The 20,166-nt window shown below is 47.0% G+C and overlaps 1 long non-coding RNA gene across 1 annotated transcript; it reads left to right on the forward strand.

Annotated features, from left to right (window-relative positions):
* The first annotated feature begins 8,331 nt into the window (after positions 1-8,331).
* LOC123155914 (uncharacterized) lies at positions 8,332-8,903 on the forward strand. Its single transcript, XR_006477668.1, has 3 exons — positions 8,332-8,424; positions 8,637-8,676; positions 8,845-8,903. It is a non-coding gene; the product is annotated as an uncharacterized lncRNA (long non-coding RNA).
* Positions 8,904-20,166: the final 11,263 nt, after the last annotated feature.

Here is a 20,166-nt window from a genome sequence, read left to right on the forward strand (position 1 = left end):
CCCCGCAGGTCCCTGCCGCCCTAGGAGCTCCGCTCGTCGCTGGCTGGCCTCGCCGTCGCCGGGAACGGAGCCGCCGCGTCCAGATCTGCTCGTCTCCGACCGGATCCGCGTCCCCGGCTCCCTCCCGCGCCTCGCTGGACCTCCTCCCCTCGCCGGAGTGGCCCTCGTCGCCGGTGCTCGCCCGCATCGCCCGTGCCCGTTGACCGCGTCGGCCACATGGGCCGCGCCCCCCCGCGTGGGCCTCCTCAGCGCCCGGCCCAGCAGCGCCCTTCGCCCGCTTCGGCCCAGCACGCACCGCACCCGCGTTGACCAGGCCCAGCCGAAGCCAGCCAGGCCCAGCCACCGGCCTCCCCAGATCTGATCCGGCCTGCCTGGCCTCCTCCTCACCAGCCGGGCCAAAGCCCATGGTGAGCGTCCCCGCAGCCTGCAGTTTCGGCCCAGGCCGTGTTTTTTTCAGCGCCTGCGATTTTGCTATTAATCCAGAGATTGGCAGTTTTGCAGAAAACCCCCTAAGCATCATGCATTTAATATCTCTTAAACCGTGCATCATATTAAAATAATTTATATATGTAAAATGCTCAGAAAATTGTGTAGATTAATAATATGTCATTTTCATCCCATGTTAAAATGTTTAACTTGCTGTTTATTTAAATTTGCTAAATTGCCATGTTAAATGATTTATTTCATAACTAAATAACTGTAGCTCCGAATTTAATAAACTTTATATGTATTTGGGGTGGAAAATGCCTAGATTAACATGGTCCACTTTATTTTCCTTTTTAACAACAATAAAATTCTGTTTAGGGCAGAACAGTACCGAATCTAAAATGTGCATATGGGGATTTTCCGGACTTGTTGTTTGTTGTTTCCGGCCTCATTTAAACTTGCCTAGATAGGTAGTTTCATTATGTTTCACCCCCTTGCCATGCTAATAACATTTAATATTGTTGGGTACATAACCGAGATCAAACTAAATAATTGATGTGGTGTTTCGTCAATATGCAACTCGTTGCATATTGAGCTCCACTTAATTGGTAGTATTGTTTGTTGCACTTTGCCATGCCATGCTCTTTAAACCGGACATGCATCATACTTGATTGTGCATCATGCCATGATTATGCTTGTGTGTTTACCATGTTGTTTGTTTCTTTCCGGTGTTGCTTCTTAGTTCCGGTAATGTTGCGATTGTGAGGATTCGTTCGACTACTCCCGTTCGTCTTCTTCATGGACTCGTTCTTCTTCCTTGCGGGATTTCAGGCAAGATGACCGCTACCCTGGATCTCATTACTATCATTGCTATGCTAGTTGCTTTGTTCTATCGCTTTGCTGCGCTACCTATCACCTGTTTATCGAGCCATCCCATATTGTCATGAACCTCTAACCTTTGACACCTTTCCTATGCAAACCATTGTTTGGCTATGTTACCGCTTTTGCTCAGCCCCTCTTATAGCGTTGCTAGTTGCAGGTGAAGTTGAAGATTGCTCCATGGTGGACAGGATTTTGGTTGGGATATCACAATATCTCTTATATTATTAATGCATCTATATACTTGGTAAAGGGTGGAAGACTCGGCCTTTTGCCTAGTGTTTTGTTCCACTCTTGCCGCCCTAGTTTCCGTCATACCGGTGTTATGTTCCTGGATTTTGCGTTCCTTACGGGGTCGGGTGATTTATGGGACCCCCTTGACAGTTCGCTTTGAATAAAACTCCTCCAGCAAGGCCCAACCTTGGTTTTACCATTTGCCTCACCACCACCTATCCTTTCCCTTGGGTCGGCCAACCCAAGGGTCATCTTTATTTTAGCCCCCCCCCCGGGCCAGTGCTTGTCTAAGTGTTGGTTCGAACCGAGTAGACTGCGGGGCCACCTCGGGGCAACTCGAGGGCTGGTTTTACTCGTAGGATGTCTCATCCGGTGTTGCCCTGAGAACAAGATATGTGCAGCTCCTATCGGGATTGTCGACGCATTGGGCGGCTTTGCTGGTCTTGTTTTACCATTGTCGAAATGTCTTGTAAACCAGAATTCCGAGTCTGATCGGGTCTTCCTGGGAGAAGGTCTATTCCTTCGTTGATCGCGAGAGCTTGTCATGGGCTAAGTTGGGACACCCCTGCAGGGTATAATCTTTCGAAAGTCGTGCCTGCGGTTATAGGCAGATGGGAATTTGTTAATGTCCGGTTGTAGACAACTTGACACCAGATCCGAATTAAAACGCATCAACCATGTGTGTAGCCGTGATGGTCTCTTCTCGGCGGAGTTCGGGAAGTGAACACGGTTCCTGGGTTATGTTTGACGTAAGTAGGAGTTCAGGATCACTTCTTGATCATTGCTAGCTTCACGACCGTTCCGCTTGCTCTCTTCTCGCTCTTATTTGCGTATGTTAGCCACCATATATGCTTAGTCGCTGCTGCAGCCTCACCACTTTACCCCTTCCTTTCCCTTTAAGCTTTGCTAGTCTTGATACCCATGGTAATGGGATTGCTGAGTCTTCGTGGCTCACAGATTACTACAACAATAGTTGCAGGTACAGGTTGTGCGATGATCATGACGCGAGAGCGATGCTTGCTTGCGTTGAGTTCTTCTTCTGCTTCTTCTTCGATCAGGGGATAGGTTCCAGGTCGGCAGCCTGGGCTAGCAGGGTGGATGTCGTTTGAGTTTATGTTTGTGTTTCATCCGTAGTCGGATGATGCTCTTATGTATTGCAATGTTGTATTCGTGTGGCATTGTATGCCTTATGCATGTATCCCCATCTATCATGTAATGTTGATGTAATGATATCCACCTTGCAAAAGCGTTTCAATATGCGGGTCTATCCTTGGTGGGACCTTCGAGTTCCTTTTGGATAGGGTCGCATATTGGGCGTGACACCCAATTATTGTCACTTCGGGGTTGTCGGATCATAACACATAATAGGTGACTATAGACTTGCAAGATAGGATCAAGAACACACATATATTCATGAAAACATAATAGGTTCAGATCTGAAATCATGGCACTCGGGCCCTAGTGACAAGCATTAAGCATAGCAAAGTCATAGCAACATCAATCTCAGAACATAGTGGATACTAGGGATCAAACCCTAACAAAACTAACTTGATTACATGGTAAATCTCATCCAACACATCACCGTCCAGCAAGCCTACGATGGAATTACTCACGCACGGCGGTGAGCATCATAAAATTGGTGATGGAGAATGGTTGATGATGACGATGGCGACGAATCCCCCTCTCCGAAGCCTCGAACGGACTCTAGATCAGCCCTCCCGAGAGAGATTAGGGCTTGGCGGCGGCTCCGTATCGCAAAACGCGATAAAACTTCCTCTCTGATTTTTTTTCTCCGTGAGACGGAATATATGGAGTTGGAGTTGAGGTCGGCTGAGCCTCAGGGGGCCCACGAGACAGGGGGGCGCGCCCAGGGGTGGGCGCGCCCCCACCCTCGTGGACAGGGTGTGGGCCCCGTGGTCTTGATTCTTCCTCCAGTATTTTTTATATTTTCCAAAACTTGCCTCCGAGGATTTTCAGGACATTCCGAGAACTTTTGTTTTCTACACATAAAACAACATCATGGCAGTTCTGTTGAAAACAACGTCAATCCGGGTTAGTTTCATTCAAATCATGCAAGTTAGAGTCCAAAACAAGGGCAAAAGTGTTTGGAAAAGTAGATACGTTGGAGACGTATCAGTGGCCGAATGTCGAGCCACCGCGTGTTTCACCCACCGCTGAAGCCGCGACCGACCGGATCGCTTGCGGCGGCGAACAACGCGGAGGGAAGACACCATCAGAGCCGACCGATACTGGGTCGACGACTGCCGGAGAAGGATTCCGCGAACGCACGCGCGAAAGTGTGTCGCCCCTCGGACGGGGAGCGCCTCTACGTCAAGAGGAGCTTCCTGAAGCCAAGCGGAGTCGTCGGCGATGAAAACGAGCAGGCCGAGATGGACCTCGCGGCCCTCAGCCAATCCACCCCTGGAAACCATGATGATGATGATCGGAAAAATTGCAACTTCACCAACACGTCGCTAAGACACCTGCCCCACGGTGGGCGCCAACCTTCGTGGTTCTAATACTGACAGTAGAAAGGGGGGGGGTAGGTATAGAGAGGCAAGATCTCAGCTATGGTGAAGGTGTACACACGAGATTTACGAGTTCAGGCCCTTCTCGGAGGAAGTAATAGCCCTATGTCTCGGAGCCCGTAGGCGGTCGACTGGATTATATGTATGTGATGTTACAGGGGGTGTGAACCCTTGTCCCAGAGGAGGGGGTAGCTTATATAGAGTGCGCCAGGACCCCAGCCATCCTCCATTACAAGGGGCTTAATGTACATAAAGTAGGGGCATTACTGATAACGCCAGCCTTAAGTGTTATTAAAGATCTTAAAGACTACGGAGTGAATGTCCGACCGTTACAGAACTGAGTGACTCCTGGCCTTCAGTAGGTCGAGTGATTCCTCATATGATCAAGTGACAACAGGCAGGGGGGGTGCCCGAGTGATATGACTAATCGAGTGGATTGCACTCGACATCTTTGACTGGGGGTTCTTCGTTGCCTCTTGGACTTCTTATCTTCTAGGGTAGTGACCTTGGGTAGGATGTATAGGTCAGGCCTATGACCCTATCCCAGGTCTGTATCCTCATCAATGACTGCCCCAGATCTAGACGCACGACCTGCAGCTGCAGCAGCAGCTGGGTGGTGAGCTTCCTACCCCCGTGCACATCTCATCTCATCTCATCAAATCTAGATTGCTCTGTACGTATTTATCCTGTAAGGGTTGTGTCGTATGTTCTTCTTGCCATAAATATGAAGGCATCATGCTGTTAGCTCAACTGTGTTAACGATGCCTGTTATTGTTTTCCATGATTTTCTTTTCGTTGTTACATTTTTTTAGCATATATGGAGGCCATCTACTATTCTGCTGATATTTTTTATCATATCATCTTGTTTGTGGACTTACATTTACTACACTATCTTATAAAGGTCCCACAAATAGAAGCGTTGCTCATATCCTCTTGAATCAGGTGTGCAGTATGATGGAGTTTACAGAATTAAGAACTGTTAGATAAAGATTGGTGTTCAGGTAATTTTACTTCCTGTACAGAGGTTCCACATGCTGCTCTCTACTTTGTGCCACTGAATGAAAGATCAATGTATATTCTTTTGATTTCTGTCACAGGGTACGTATAAGGTCTTGATGTTAAACTAATGTAATTTTTATTGCTTACTAAAGCCTCCTAAGTCCCAACTCAACCACTTGAAGTTAAACTGAAGTATTAATCAATCTTGTTTGCTTTCTTGTACGTGTATGCCTACTTACCTTGCCCTATATGGCGATCGATGGCCAACCATAGAACGGTTCTGATTTTTTTATTTTGTCAAGTTTAGTTCATATTTTTTTTATCCATGTGGTGTTTAAACGGTGACTATGTAGAGTTCATAGAAATTGTGAGGCATAGAATTGATTCAATCTTCATTTTTTTTCCAATTTGGTTCAGAGCTATTACCTGCTACACCTACAGATGTGAAAAGCTTACACTTTGCAAATCCAAAATTAAGCAGCATAATTTCTCATAGATTATATATAAATTGAGTGACAACTTCTGGGACATGTGCTTCTTTTGACCTATTATCTTGCTTTTGCATGATTTATTGGAGGTCCATAAGGCAGTTCTATCTCTCTCGCTAATACAATAAGTTTCTCTTTAACAAAAAAACAAACACAGGGCAGGAGCATAGATGGTGCACAGGAGAGCTGCCTTGTCATTGATAGAGGAAGTGTGAGAGCATGCTAATTGTGCAGGGAAGAGAAATAAAATGAAAACGAAAATGAGAAACAAAAGAGAAGAATGTTATGATCTCATGATAATGTCGGCCACCAGCCAGCGCCCACAAGAGTATACCTATAGGCGGTCCAAAGGTACTAGCATGCTTGCCAATGAATGTCACATGCTCTACCTAATATGTAATGCTTGGTTCTTTATTTATTTATTTTTCTTGTAGTTCATGCTTCTTTTCAATTATGCAATTTAGAAAGAAAAAAAGCATGTTATTATGTCATTATACCATGCCAGTATATGTCATGGAGGCCGGTAAAGTGATTATTAGTTAAAAAGTATAGGTCAAGCTTGATATGTTCTAATCTGTAGTTACTTAACCTTTGCTTCAAAGTAGTCATGCATTATGTGATTATCAAGCTTCAATTGACTGATGGTTTCATTGATTAATTCCAGGTTATCTAGGTTGGTAAAAAGCAAGGCCGCCTCATAGTTGAGGAAGATGATGTGCAACCAATGAAGAAGATATATTAGGATGGAACTCGAGGCATTTTGTGGATTAGTATCTATAGTTTTTTGATGCCTATAAAGCAGAGGTATGTGTGACAAAACAGAAGTATCCATGAATTACTACTTTATAAGATTTAGGTTCCACTATAATGTTGTTGATGATAGCCAAGCCGCCGCCTCTCCGCCGAGAAAGAAGGATCCCGATCTCCGCCGTGGTCGACAAACAACGCGAGGGCAGAGCACCCAGCCCGTAGGCTCATCCCCTTCTCCGATCCACTCCGGCGGCGGGCATCGTTGGTACGTTGCGCTTGTGTCACCTCTCATGAATTTTTTTCTGGTTTGATTCCCCATGTCTCACGGGTGTGTGGTATGCAGTCAAGGCATCGGTTCATGTGGTTTCCTGCTACTGGCATATGTAGGTTTACCGCTGGATTCAAGTCTAGAAATGTTTTATTTTCTTAAAATTGATTTATCATATGCTTTCATGATTTCATCAGGAAAGAGATGCAGATGAGAGGAAGAGAGCCTCCCCCAAGCTCTGTCTAGGCGATGCACGGGCGACGGCCACCCTTCCTGTTATTGCCTCCATGGCTGGTTGTTCATCCCCAGGAACCTCCTCCCCTCTCATGTGCGCCACACTCTGGGATTAAGGTCTGCTCCTTGACTGACATTTGCGCAGACCGATTCTCTGGTTTCTGTCCACCGAAGAATCAAATAAACAAGTAAGCTGATGTCTAACATATTCGTTTCATAATAGTTGGAACACAAGTATCTAGGATAGGGCGTGGTCACATTGCAGGCAGCGAGGAGCAGCGCAAAGTTGTCTCGGCCGTGCCCTGCATCGAGGAGGAACACATGTATTTACAAATCGAGGAGGAAAACATGTAGTTTTCTATATTTTTCTGTTTGTTATTTTGTAACTTTATGCTTCACCTGCCCTAAATTATACGTATACTCATGTTGTCAGATACATAGGTATACAGATACATAGCTATGGAAGATACAATTTACTGATACATATCTGAATGTTATAGCTATAAAAATACCTGATTGTTATAGCTGAATGTAACAAAGAAAGTGGTATGGATGAATGGAGTCGTTTCTTTACCCATGCTGTGGTTGAAATCGTTGTTTGGTTCCCAGGATGAACAAATCCGACATCTGTAAATCATCGATGTTTTTCTGGAAGTAGTACAATAGGTTTAAGATTGGGCGATGATTCGTTCATTCGACTACTTATAATTTGGGTTTCTACAGTTTCAAGAGGCTAACGTTTCCACCTTGGGTGTCTTATCTCTAAGATTCTAACTACCAAATAACATTGCTTTGAAGTGTAGATGTTCCGGGATTGCTAGCTCCTGCCAGGTGATCAGAATTACTACTTTGTTTATTACTCAACGATGTCGGACACTGGTTTCTCTAAATATCTTTTACAAGTACAGTTTCTACTTTTTTCTGCAGAAATACTACATGGTAGTCTTGAAGTAAATACCAATTATGTGATCCAATATATTGTTTCAGAACAATAGACCATCAATATTATTTTCGCCTCGGGTTCTAGAGGACAACTAATTAAGAGAAAACTTCGGTGGGATAGAGACAGAAGTTTGCTATATTTCACAATACCCAAACAGAATTTCGTTGCTGATTCTTCTGCCCTGAACTTTGCTCATGCCAATTACATTTTGTAGACCCTTTTTAAGGAAACTGCTTCGTTTACACCATCCCATTGGCATGTCTATTAGCAGTAATGAAACTTAAACGAACACTTCTAGGCTAGATATTATTGAGGTGTTGTGTACGTTGGTCCTTTTTATAGATCTTGCCATCTTTGTTTCCCAGGTGCTCAGTCATTTAACGTATTTGAGAAACTTGAAGGGAAGCACATGGCAAAGCCATAATTACCTTTTAGTTATATTTCAAGTTGTAGGAAAGTTGGAATCAATCTGGAAAGCATCTTTCTATTGCAGATATTTTATTAGTGGCTTGAAGACTTACACTCTGTTTGATGTTACAAAAATAGTGAGGTTATGCCACAATGCTGATATACTTGGTACTTGTAGGATGGAGAGGAGAAGACTGAAAACGATGTTGATATGAGGAATTCAAGGAAGTGGAAGAGGAAGAAAGTTCTGATGATGGTGATAATTAGGTTAGTATCTTAGAACTTTATATGCACCGATGTTTTCTTTGGGGGTAGAAAATTGGGTTTTAAAAGGTTCATCATTTTGGTAAAATTGTGTATTGTATGTGTGCTCCTTCACATCAACAAATATGAAATGGATAGACCAGTTGATGCATAACTTAGTTGTCATCCATATTCTCAAGTTTAACTCATATATTCTCGCTCTGCAGAATATCAAGTTTGACGACGATGATGATTGGAACCAAGAGGAGGAAGTACGTAAGTTTCCATCTATTCATATGGATGTTACCCTCAATGTACTATGACCAAATATGTAATGCCTGGTTTGGTATAATTATTTTCTTGTGTATCACTAGATAATCAGTTAACAAGTGTTGGCCATGGTGCATTGATCTTATTTAGTTGTGGTTTTGTATGCCTCCCCAGTTGCCGCTAAAACCCACCAAAGAATTAGCAAGAAAATTGATGGTGGGAGCTAGCAATGCTGGCAGTGCCTCCTTTAGGATTACAAAATGGTTAATCCTATATTCGCTTGCATGTGACCGATGGTGATGCTACACAAGTTCTGAAGGCAGTGCCCTCCCCTTCAGAAGGTAACAAGGATATATTAAAAACATTTTAACTTTCTAATATGTTAGTTCAACATTTTTTGCATAGTACCTAGCAAATTCAGAAAGTGCACAAACAGATCTCATCAATATTTTGTGTTTTGCTTGTTCAGTCTTTTGAGGTAACTTCTATTGTGTATTCCATTCTCTTCAGGAGATCTTGCTGGTTCTGCATGGCACAACTGGATTAAATATGCTACAGCAAGCAAAGGAGTTCAACGATGTAATTGCCACTCTGCTGTTCTGATGCTTGATTCATCAGATATGTTTCTATTGGATACTAATAATGAGGGCCTTTCTTGGCTTCATACCAGGTTGTTGGAATCAAAGGATTCATCCTAACGAAATTAGACGGGACTGCTCATGTTGGCTGTGTGGTACGGGCGATTTCCAGTCTTTTATTGTAACAGTTACAAATTCCAGTCCTGGATCTTAAATAAACGACAACTGAACTTGCTGACCTGAATCCTGTCTCAGCTGAGTGTTCATAGACGAACTTGGAGTTCCAGCCAAGTTTGTTGGCATCGGTGAAGGGGTAGAAGATCTCCAACCTTTTGATGCAGAAGCTTTTGTTGAAGCCATTTTCCCATAAATTTGACTTAGTTATTAGTGTTTCTCATGTAACAAGATTTTGGCTAACATGCTATTCCCTCTGTTTCTAAATATATGTCTTTTTAGGAATTCTAATATGGACTACATACGAAGAAAAATGAGTGAATCTACACTCTAGAATATGTCTACATTCATCCATATGTAGTCCATATTCAAATCACTAAAAAGACCTATATTTAGGAATGTAGGGAGTAGAACTTGGTAGAAGCAATTTTTTCAACAATTACAGGTTTTTTGGTTCAGTCGTCGACTCGTCTGCCTGACTTGTTTCTGTCGTTGATCCTAACTATTCATACAGAAACAGAAGCAAGTATTTGTGATATTATATGTTTCTTCTGATTAAGTTCAGGGCACGTTGCAGATACATTGAGCAAGAGTACTAACAGAGAAGAGGAATTTTTCTTTTCAAACTAGCATGATACAAGAATATTTCATTAATAGTCATACATTCATAACATATATCTTGAATCATACATACTTCCACGCTTAATTTTGAGTCCTAAGAAAAAAGATCCTCATGTGAAACTTCTTAAGATGAAAGTATTTCCACGTTGGATCTTTTTTCTTAATTAGGTGATATCATTTGATACCATGCTTGATTTGTACTACTACTTAAAAATTAGCTTTCTTGCAGCCATGGTTGATTTGCAGGTGCAGTCAACTGAGACATGGACTCTCGATTGAACAATAATTTTGTGCAACTATGTCAACATCTAGAGCATACATTTTTAACAGGTCATGAAGAGCATCACGTGTGCTATTTTCTGGCATAAAGCCTGATCTTAATGCTCATAAAACAAAAAAGAAAGACTGTACATATAGAAAATGGATATATACAAACATGAAAAAATATAGTTTATATAAAAGTAGTGGATGTTAGAACATCACACCAATGAAAAGCACTGTACATACAGAACTATTTCAGGCTAAGCTGGTTTTGACAACAAAATTTGTCGCCCGTAGCAATGCACGGCCATTTGGCTAGATGAGGCGTTGGGAGGGGATCAGTGTGGAGAGAGGGGCGATTAGCGGAGGACTCCTACTTCGCAGTCCATGGGAGGTATGGTGCGACAGAAAGGGGCCGTGATGGCGAAGATGAGGTGGGTGTCGTACGGTTTGAAAGGAGAGCACAATAGCGAGAAATGTCCTGCTACAGCAGAAAACCGAGCGGGAAGGGAAGGGTCCGGCAATAAAAGAGAAATGTGTGTTGTGGGGGTCGGGTTTTTGTCGGACCGCGTTTTGGACATAACATGACGGATAGTCAAGATTGTTGGGCAAATAAGCCACGGCGACGAGCCAGACGCGACTAGCGTGTGTATGGGTGCGAGCTGGGCGTGTCAGGCGCGTCGGGTCCGCGGCATGTGTGTGCGTGTGTACGTGCGTGTGGTGCATAGGATGCCCGTGCAAGTGTACACCGTAGGCGTGCGTGTGTGTGCGCTCTGTTGGCGAGAATAGGGGGTGCGTGGAGTTGGTCCAGGGCGGGCTCGCCCCGACCCGGACGTGTGCGTGCATGTTGGGCGCGGGTAGAGCGGGCCGGACCAGGCGCTCCGCGTGGACGGGGACGTGGGGTGCGCGCCCAGACGTGGCCCAGGATATAAGACCCTCCCTAGACGTTGTAACAAGTGTCGGCTGAGTTCGTGCTCAGGGAAAACAGAAAACACCGTTCGTGGCGACGGTGGTGTTCGTGCACCGGCAAACCTCGCTGTGCTTCATGTCTCCTTCTTCTTCTTTCTGTCGTTCGAGCGCAGCAAGCAGAGAGAGTGAGAGAGGCAGCAGCTAGGGCTAGCTAGGGTTTGGTTCCAACAATTGGCATCAGAGCCACATTGTGGGAGGTGATCGCCGGCGATGTCGCTCGTCCCGTACACCGTCGGGTCGGGGAGCTCGCTGCCAACGCTGGTCCTGATGCTCACTGGTGATAATTACACCACGTGGGCAATCAAGGTCGGGGCCAATCTCGACGCGGCTGGGCTGTGGGAGGCGGTGGTGCTGCCGAAGGACGCGGCCGCGATGGTGATCGCCAAGAAGGACAAGCCGGCGTGGGCGTACCTGCTCGGGGCGCTGGCGGAGGATCTCCTGCTGCAGTTAGCGTCCAAGAGGACGGCAGCGCAGGTCTGGGCCAGCCTGAAGGCGCGATTCATCGGCGCGGATTGAGTCCGGGCGGCGCGGCTGGGCACTCTCCGGGGTGAGTTCGACCTGCTGCGCATGGCAGAGGCTGACAGGTTAGATGAGTTCGCCGGCAAACTCGATGGTATGGTGGCGCGCTTCCTGTCACGCCCAATATGCGACCCTATCCAAAAGGAACTCGAAGGTCCCACCAAGGATAGACCCGCATATTGAAACGCTTTTGCAAGGTGGATATCATTACATCAACATTACATAATAGATGGGGATACATACAAAAGGCATACAATGCCACACGAATACAACATCATCATACATCAGAGCACCATCCGACTACGGATGAAACACAAACAGAAACTCAAACGACATCCACCCTGCTAGCCCAGGCTGCCGACCTGGAACCTAACCCCTGATCAAAGAACAGCAGAAGAAGAACTCCAAACAGGCAAACATCGCTCTCGTGTCAAGATCATCGCAAAACCTGTACCTGCAACTGTTGTTGTAGTAATCTGTGAGCCACGAGGGCTCAGCAATCCCATTACCATGGGTTTCAAGACTAGTAAAGCTAAAAGGGAAAGGAAGGGGTAAAGTGGTGAGGCTGCAGCAGCGACTAAGCATATATGGTGGCTAACATACGCAAATAAGAGCGAGAAGAGAGCAAGCGGAACGGTCGTGAAGCTAGCAATGATCAAGAAGTGATCCTGAACTCCTACTTGCGTCAAACATAACCCAGAAACCGTGTTCACTTCCCGGACTCCGCCGAAAAGAGACCATCACGGCTACACACGCGGTTGATGCGTTTTAATTCGTATCTGGTGTCAAGTCATCTACAACCAGACATTAACAAATTCCCATCTGCCAATAACCGCAGGCACGGCTTTCGAAAGATTATACCCTGCAGGGGTGTCCCAACTTAGCCCATGACAAGCTCTCGCGATCAACGAAGGATATACCTTCTCCCAGGAAGACCCGATCAGACTCGGAATCCTGGTTTACAAGACATTTCGACAATAGTAAAACAAGACCAGCAAGACCACCCGTTATGCCGACAAATCCCGATAGGAGCTGCACATATCTCGTTCTCAGGGGACACCGGATAAGCTAAGCGTACATGAGTCGACGAATCCAAGTTGCCAAGGAATGGTCCCGCACGGTGCTCTAGTTTGGACCAACACTCGGAGGAGCACTGGCCCGGGGGGGGGGGGGGGGGGGGTAAATAAAGATGACCCTCGGGCTCCGGAAACCCAAGGGAAAAAGGGCTGAGTGAGGCAAATGGTAAAACCAATGTTGGGCCTTGCTGGAGGAGTTTTATTCAAAGCGAACTGTCAAGGGGGTCCCATAAATCACCCAACCGCGTAAGGAACGCAAAATCCGGGAACATAACACCGGTATGACGGAAACTAGGGCGGCAAGAGTGGAACAAAACACCAGGCATAAGGCCGAGTCTTCCACCCTTTACCAAGTATATAGATGCATTAATAATATAAGAGATATTGTGATATCCCAACAAAATCATGTCCACCATGGAGAAATCTTCAACTTCACCTGCAACTAACAACGCTATAAGAGGGGCTGAGCAAAAGCGGTAACATAGCCAAACAACGGTTTGCATAGGAAAGGTGTCAAAGGTTAGAGGTTCATGGCAATATGGGATGGCTTGATGAGCAAAAGATAGGTAACGCAGCATAGCGATAGAACGAAGCAACTAGCATAGCAATGATAGTAGTGAGATCCAGGGTAGCGGTCATCTTGCCTGAAATCCCGCAAGGAAGAAGAACGAGTCCATGAAGAAGACAGACGAACATAGTCGAACGAATCCTCACAACTCCGGAACGAAACCGAAGCTAACGAGAGAAGAAAACCGGAAAGAAGTAAACAACATGGTAAACAACCATCACATAAACATGGCATGATTCACAATCAAGTATGATGCATGTCCGGTTTAATGAGGCATGGCATGGCAAAGAGCAACAAACCACACTACAAATTAAGTGGAGATCATTATGCAATGAGTTGCATATTGACAAAACACCACATTGACATATTTAGGTTAATCTCGTTTCAGCTACCAAACAATATTAAATGTTGTTAAACATGGCAAGGGGTGAAGCATAACAAAACTATACCATCTAAACAATTTAAATGGGGCCGGATATAACAAACAACAAATCCGGTAAATCCCCATATGCATATTTTAGATTCGGTACTATTCTTCCCTAAACCATATTTTAAGGTTGTTAAACAGGAAAATAAAGTGCACCATGTTAAACTAGGCATTTTCCACCCCATTTACATATATAGTTTATTTAAAACCGAGTTACGGTTATTTAGTTATGAAATAAAACATTTTAGCATGGCATTTAGCAAATTAAATGCAAACATCATTTTAAATATTTTAAACATGGATGAAAGTGACATATTATTAATCTACACAAAATTCTAAGCATTTTACATGTATAACTTATTTACATATGATGCATATTTTGTGAGTAATTAAATGCATGAACTAGGAGGGTTTTTCTGTAAATCAGTAAATCCTAGATAATAGAGAAAATCATCCAGAGAAAAAAAAACGGATGCAGGCTGAAATCTGCTGGGCTTTCTCACCACGGGCCAAGCCCATTCGATGGAGGCATGTCGGCGTGGCTGGATGCGGCTGCGGGGTGCGGCCCACGCCGGCCTGGTCAACGCGAGCGAGGCAGGGCGTGCTGGGGGGCTGCTCACCCATGGGCTATGGCCCAGTCGGAGCAGAGGGGTTCGTGGGCCGGCAGATCTGGATGCGGCTGCCGGGCCTTGGCGATGCGGACGGGGGTCGGCTGGAGCCTCGCGACGAGAAGTCAACGCGGGCGCCTGGCTCGTCCTCGAAGCAGAGGAAGAAGGGGCGCAAAAGTAGGTCGAGGCAGGGGGTCAGGCGCGGCGGCAGCTTGGTCTCCGGCGGCGGGGCGACGACTTGGCGGCGGGGACGAGGTGCTTGGGGAGCCCCTCGGGCGCAAGAGGAGGCTGGCGTCCCGGCGCTCGCGGGCACAGGGGCGCACGAAGGAGGAGGACGAGGTGGCTGGTCACGCCGGACCAGAGTGACAACGGCGGCCTTCGACGAGGATGGGGCAGACGAGGCCGGAGGAGGTCGTGGCGGAGCGGTTCCCGGCGTTGCCGCGCGGAACAGAGGCCGATGGAGGCGTGGATTCGGCGAGGCGGCGGAGTTCCTTCGGCGGCTGAAGAACTTGAGGCGCTCGGGCGCCATGGCCGCTCCACTCCCTGTGAGAAAACTGAGAGAGATGAGAGATCGAAGGGAGAGCAAGAGAGAAAGAGGGACGACCGGAGGGGCAGAACGAAGAGAGAGAGAGAGAGACGAGGCCGGACCTGGTCGACGGGGAAGGCGGGGCGCAGCCCGGATGGTTGGGTTCACCGGCGGCGACGCACCATGGAGGGAGGAGCTTGGGCATGAGCAGGGGATCGAGCCCCTGTCTCTCTCCTGCGGGAGCGCGGGCGCTCGTTGGTGGATTGGGGGGATCCAGAGGAGAGTGCTGGTTGGGGAGGTTCGATGGAGGCTGAAATCAAGGAGAGGATGGATTTGGGAGGATCCCGAGGGGAACCAGAGAGAGTGGCGGCGGGGAGAAGGATGGGACAGCTCTCCTTGAATTTAGGGTTTCCCCGCTTATATACGTTGGTGGATTAGGTTAGAGGCTACCTCATCCCTACGATTGTAATCGGACGGTCGCGAATAAAATAGTTAGGGAGCCCAATTAACAAAACGGAGATGTTTTGTAGATGTTAGGGGATGATACGAATCCAACGGAGATGACTGAGCGGGTCGGGTTCCGGGCAGGTTTCGGACGCGCGCGAGGGGTCTGTGCGCTGTGCAGAGGAACAAGGCGATCGCGTGCAAGGGGGTGGTTGGTCTCAGAACGGTCAAAGGAGGCAAGGGGAACGCGGCAACTACGAACAGGTGCGAGTTTTATGAAAACATGCGGGTGCAATGTTCATGATGCAATGATAAATGCAACAAATAAATAAATACACACAACGATGACGAAAAAAATATTGAAATCGTCTGGAGCGTCGGTCTCGGGGCGTTACACTTCCCCGGGCTCGAGTCGACACTGGAAGATGCCGCGTTGGTGAAGAAACTGCTCGACTCCGTGCCGGATCGCCTGTACGCGGCGGTGGACGGAATCGAGAAGTTCTGTGACGTGTCCACCATGGCGTTCGAGGAGGCGCTGGGTCGCCTGAAGGCCTTCGACAAGTGGCTACAGCGAGGCGGACAAGCGGGCGGCGAGCGTGCGGACGTCCAGCTCATGTACATGGCGGGGCAGTGGCGGGCGCGGGAGCGATAGCAGGGCAGCGCTCGGGTCGACGACGACGGGCGGAGCATGGCGTCAGGCTATGGTGGCAACAGACGTGGCCGCTGCTACAAGTGCGGCGAGTGCAGCCATTTCAAACGTGACTACCCTCAGCTGTGGAAGGCGCCGGCGGCGAAGCAAGCGCTATTTGTGGACGTCGGCGTCGAAGACGAAGGCCTGCTCTGGGCCGCGGCTTAGGGGGTGAGTGTTGGGTAAATAAGCCGCGGCGACGAGTCGGACGCGACTAGCGCGTGTATGGGCGCGAGCTGGGCGTGTCGGGCGCATCGGGTCCACGACGTGTGTGTGCGTGTGTGCGTGCGTGTGGTGCACGGGGTGCCCGTGCAAGTGTACACCGTAGGTGTGCGTTTGTATGCTCTCTGTTGGCGAGAATAGGGGGTGCGTAGAGTTAGTCCAGGGCGGGCTCGCCGCGACCCGGACATGTGCGTGCATGTCGGGCGCGGGCAAAGCGGGCCGGACCAGGCGCTCCGCGTGGGCAGGGTTGTGGGGTGCGTGCCTAGACGTGGCCCAGGGTATAAAACCCCCTAGACGTTGTAACAGGTGTGGTCTGAGTTCGTGCTCAGGGAAAACAGAAAACGCCATTTGTGGCAGCGGTGGCATTCGTGCGCCGGCAAACCTCGTTGTGCCTCGTGTCTCCTTCTTTTTTCTGTCGTTCGAACGCAACAAGCAGAGAGAGTGAGAGAGGCAGCAGCTAGGGCTAGCTAGGGTTTAGGGTTTGTTCCAACAAAGACAACTACATTTGTCCCCCACATATGGAGTGGATTTGTGATAGTCCGGACTATCCAGATGGTTGGATTTGGAGGCGCCTACTGGGTGCTTGTTTGATGTGTGAACATGCACTGACATATGAGGAAGAAATAAACTTCAAACTTTAAGAAGACCTTAATTATTTGTTTGATTTATTTATATGCATTGTAGCCCGTAGCAACGCACGGGCATTGTACTAGTAGCACTAGTAGACTGCTCGTGCGTTGCCACGGGCCAAGAAACGAATTTTTAAGCAATGTTAATTTTACTCCCCACAAATGAGGACATTGCATGCAATGTTCAAATAGAACACAAACATAAGTACCTTCTTCTCTCTTCCAATGAACACCATGCACCCCTCTAGCCTCTCTTCTACATTGAACTTGTCTCCTGTCGTGTCTTATTTGTCCATACATCAGTCATCATCTCAATACAAAAGATAATTTGAATAGACAGAATGACATCCATCTAAAGAATGTAATCGATAAAACAATAAGACCAACTAAAGAATGGTATAGTTTCATCTGGAAAAATGTCGTTTTGCCCTTTAAATATCTTACAGTGTATAGTATTACTCAGTCCATTGGATTCAGCGGTTTGCACATGTTTCAAATATAACACATCTTGCTCTCCATGATGCTAAATGCCAAGCATGTGTAATGAAAGACGTGGGGCATGAAGCACCCCGTCACACACCAAGGCCCCTCACAAGTTCTATTGGCAAATGGGGCAGTAGAACCAGAAAACCGGAGACCTTCTTTTCACTCCACTGGCTCCAACAACAAATAAGGATGATCATTAGCCAAGAAAACATGGAAACGTGGTTAGTAAAGTAGTTAATTCTAAATATGATCACTTGCACCCGAAGACTCATTCACCAATCTCAAGAGCATTATGTAGATTTTAAAAATAGATGGTTCTGCAGCATACCTTTACAAAATAGTCATAAATAGATTTTTTAAATAGTGACAATCATTCATGTTAGCCGACCACCAAGACAAACTTCTTGCGCCTCACATTGAGGAAATCATGACACAAATGTTTGCAGTTAGAACATAAGATAAACTTCAATTAACAAAGGGATAATTAATTTCATGCCCCTAGTTGTGTCCCACTCGGCAGGTTTGCCCTTAGTTTCCAAAAACCCTCGATTTTGCCCAAGCCTGTTTGCTCCCCTTATGAATTTGCCCTTCCGTCACGTTTTCGTCTAGTTAGTGCCGTTTGACTTTGTGTTGACCGTCTATGGACTTTTCGATGGACCATTTTGCCCCTCCTTTCTTACTCTCTCAGTAGACACTTCCAAGTGGGACCATCATCGAAAAAACCATCTCATATCCTCTCTTCCTTCTCTCCCGTCGGTCAAACCCTAGCCCCAGATCCCATTCCCTCTCTCAAATCTTAACCCTCGTGCACCACCCTTAGTTCTCCGCCGCCATGCTTTAGCGCAAGGCCACAGGGCAACCATCCACACCGGCGCCCGCGTGCGGTTCAATCCAACCGAGCTCGTCGGTGGCCAACCTCGTCGGAGTAAGCACGTAGGTCTAGTGAGCTCCTCCCCTCGCACCAGTCTCCTTGTTTTCTCCCCTGCTCTCTCTCTCTCTCTCTCTCTCTCTCTCTCTCTCTAAACTCACCTCGTTCTCTTTTCTTTGCCACGAGGAACCGACGACCGTCGCCGTTCTTCACCACCATCGGAATGCCACTGCATCCACCAGGGTTGCCGTCATCGGTCATGCACTCTGGCCTCTAGATCCAACCTGTCCTCGAGGGGATCCGCCCGCCGTTGCCCCGCCGGAGATCCCCAATGTCTTCTACTACCAACACCATCCCCTGCATCAAGCTCCAGATCCAGCATGTCCTCGCCGGGATCCGCCCGCTGTCGTCGCGTCGGAGACCCCCGACGTCCTCTACTTCCAGCGCCATCCCCTGCATCAAGCTGTTGCTCAAGCTCATCCTCCTTTCTTCTCGAGGCTTTCATGAGCTCCGGCTAGAGATCTGCAATGGTTGCGTCCCTGTTGACCCTCCTCCATGCCAACGTTGGCCAGCCTCCATCGACGCCTCCCGCTGGCCCAGATCCACAGGCCCCGAGGAAGGCCAGCGGGGATCCGGTTAGTGATGGGGCCACAAATCTCGTCGGTGACCAATTTAGGTGGCTGCCGGGGACCCATGGGGGCGAGAGATGGTGGAGGAGGGTGGCACGTGCCTTCCCTGTGCCTCCTTCGACGCTGCAGCGGCGGTGGCCAAGCGCCTGGCGAGCTCCGACGCCGATTCCATTTGCTCCGGCGAGCACATCCTCATCCTACAGAGGGTGTCCTTTAAATTGTTGACTTGACTTTTGTTAAGACTTGACACAATGTAATTAGCTTGTATAGCTGGCAACTATGGAGTGATCATTAAATATATTCGAGATGAGACCGACGTTAAGTACGAGTACTGACTTTCCTCGCAAAAAAAGTGTACTAACTTGTGTTAATTAATGGTGTTTTAATTAGTTTATGTGGTGTTAATTTTTTGCTTAAAAAAGTAATGCAAAATTGATATTATGTTTACAACATGGCAGTGTCCATTAGAGATATTTGGTCCATTCTGGGTCCCACATGATAGCCAGAAGAGAGAGAGAGGATAGAGGGATGTTTTCTGAGTGATTTGTCCCACTTGGAAGTGTATAGTGAGAGAGCGAGGAAACAAGGGCAAAAATGTCCAATGAAAAGTCCATAGACGGTCAAAACACGGTCAAACGGCACTAACTGGATGGAAATGTGACGGAAGGGCAAAACCATAAGAGGAGCAAGCGTGCTTGGGCAAAATCGAGGGTTTTTGAAAACTAGGGGTAAACCTGCCGAGGGTGACCCAACTAGGGGTATAAAATCAATTATCCCATTAACAAAACATCAAAATAATGATTTCCTACCAACCCCATCTTTTGAACATAATTCAGATCATGTTTGGCTCCTTTACATGTCTACATCAAATACACACCTTGCTGCTATTTCTATCCGAACAAGCAAACCTCCTGGTATAACAAATTGTTGGTGAATCCTTTGAGTCTTTCTATCGATCAATAAGTCTACTACATAAACATATCGAGTGCTACAAAACTGATTAGCAAAATAAGTTAGAAAAATATCCTGAAGAAAATATGTCAGAACTATTCATTTCAGATTCCCAATATAAAGCACATAATACCAGCCTTTAATAATTCAAATAATGTTTACTCACTGACAGTGATCTACCTGAAAATGTACAAGTTTGTCAGAACAGTACTTGAAAGATGAGAAGTTGACACAAGGTTCATTGTTGAATAG

Source organism: Triticum aestivum, chromosome 7B, assembly GCF_018294505.1.
Source record: "Triticum aestivum cultivar Chinese Spring chromosome 7B, IWGSC CS RefSeq v2.1, whole genome shotgun sequence".
Taxonomy (NCBI): Eukaryota; Viridiplantae; Streptophyta; class Magnoliopsida; order Poales; family Poaceae; genus Triticum; species Triticum aestivum.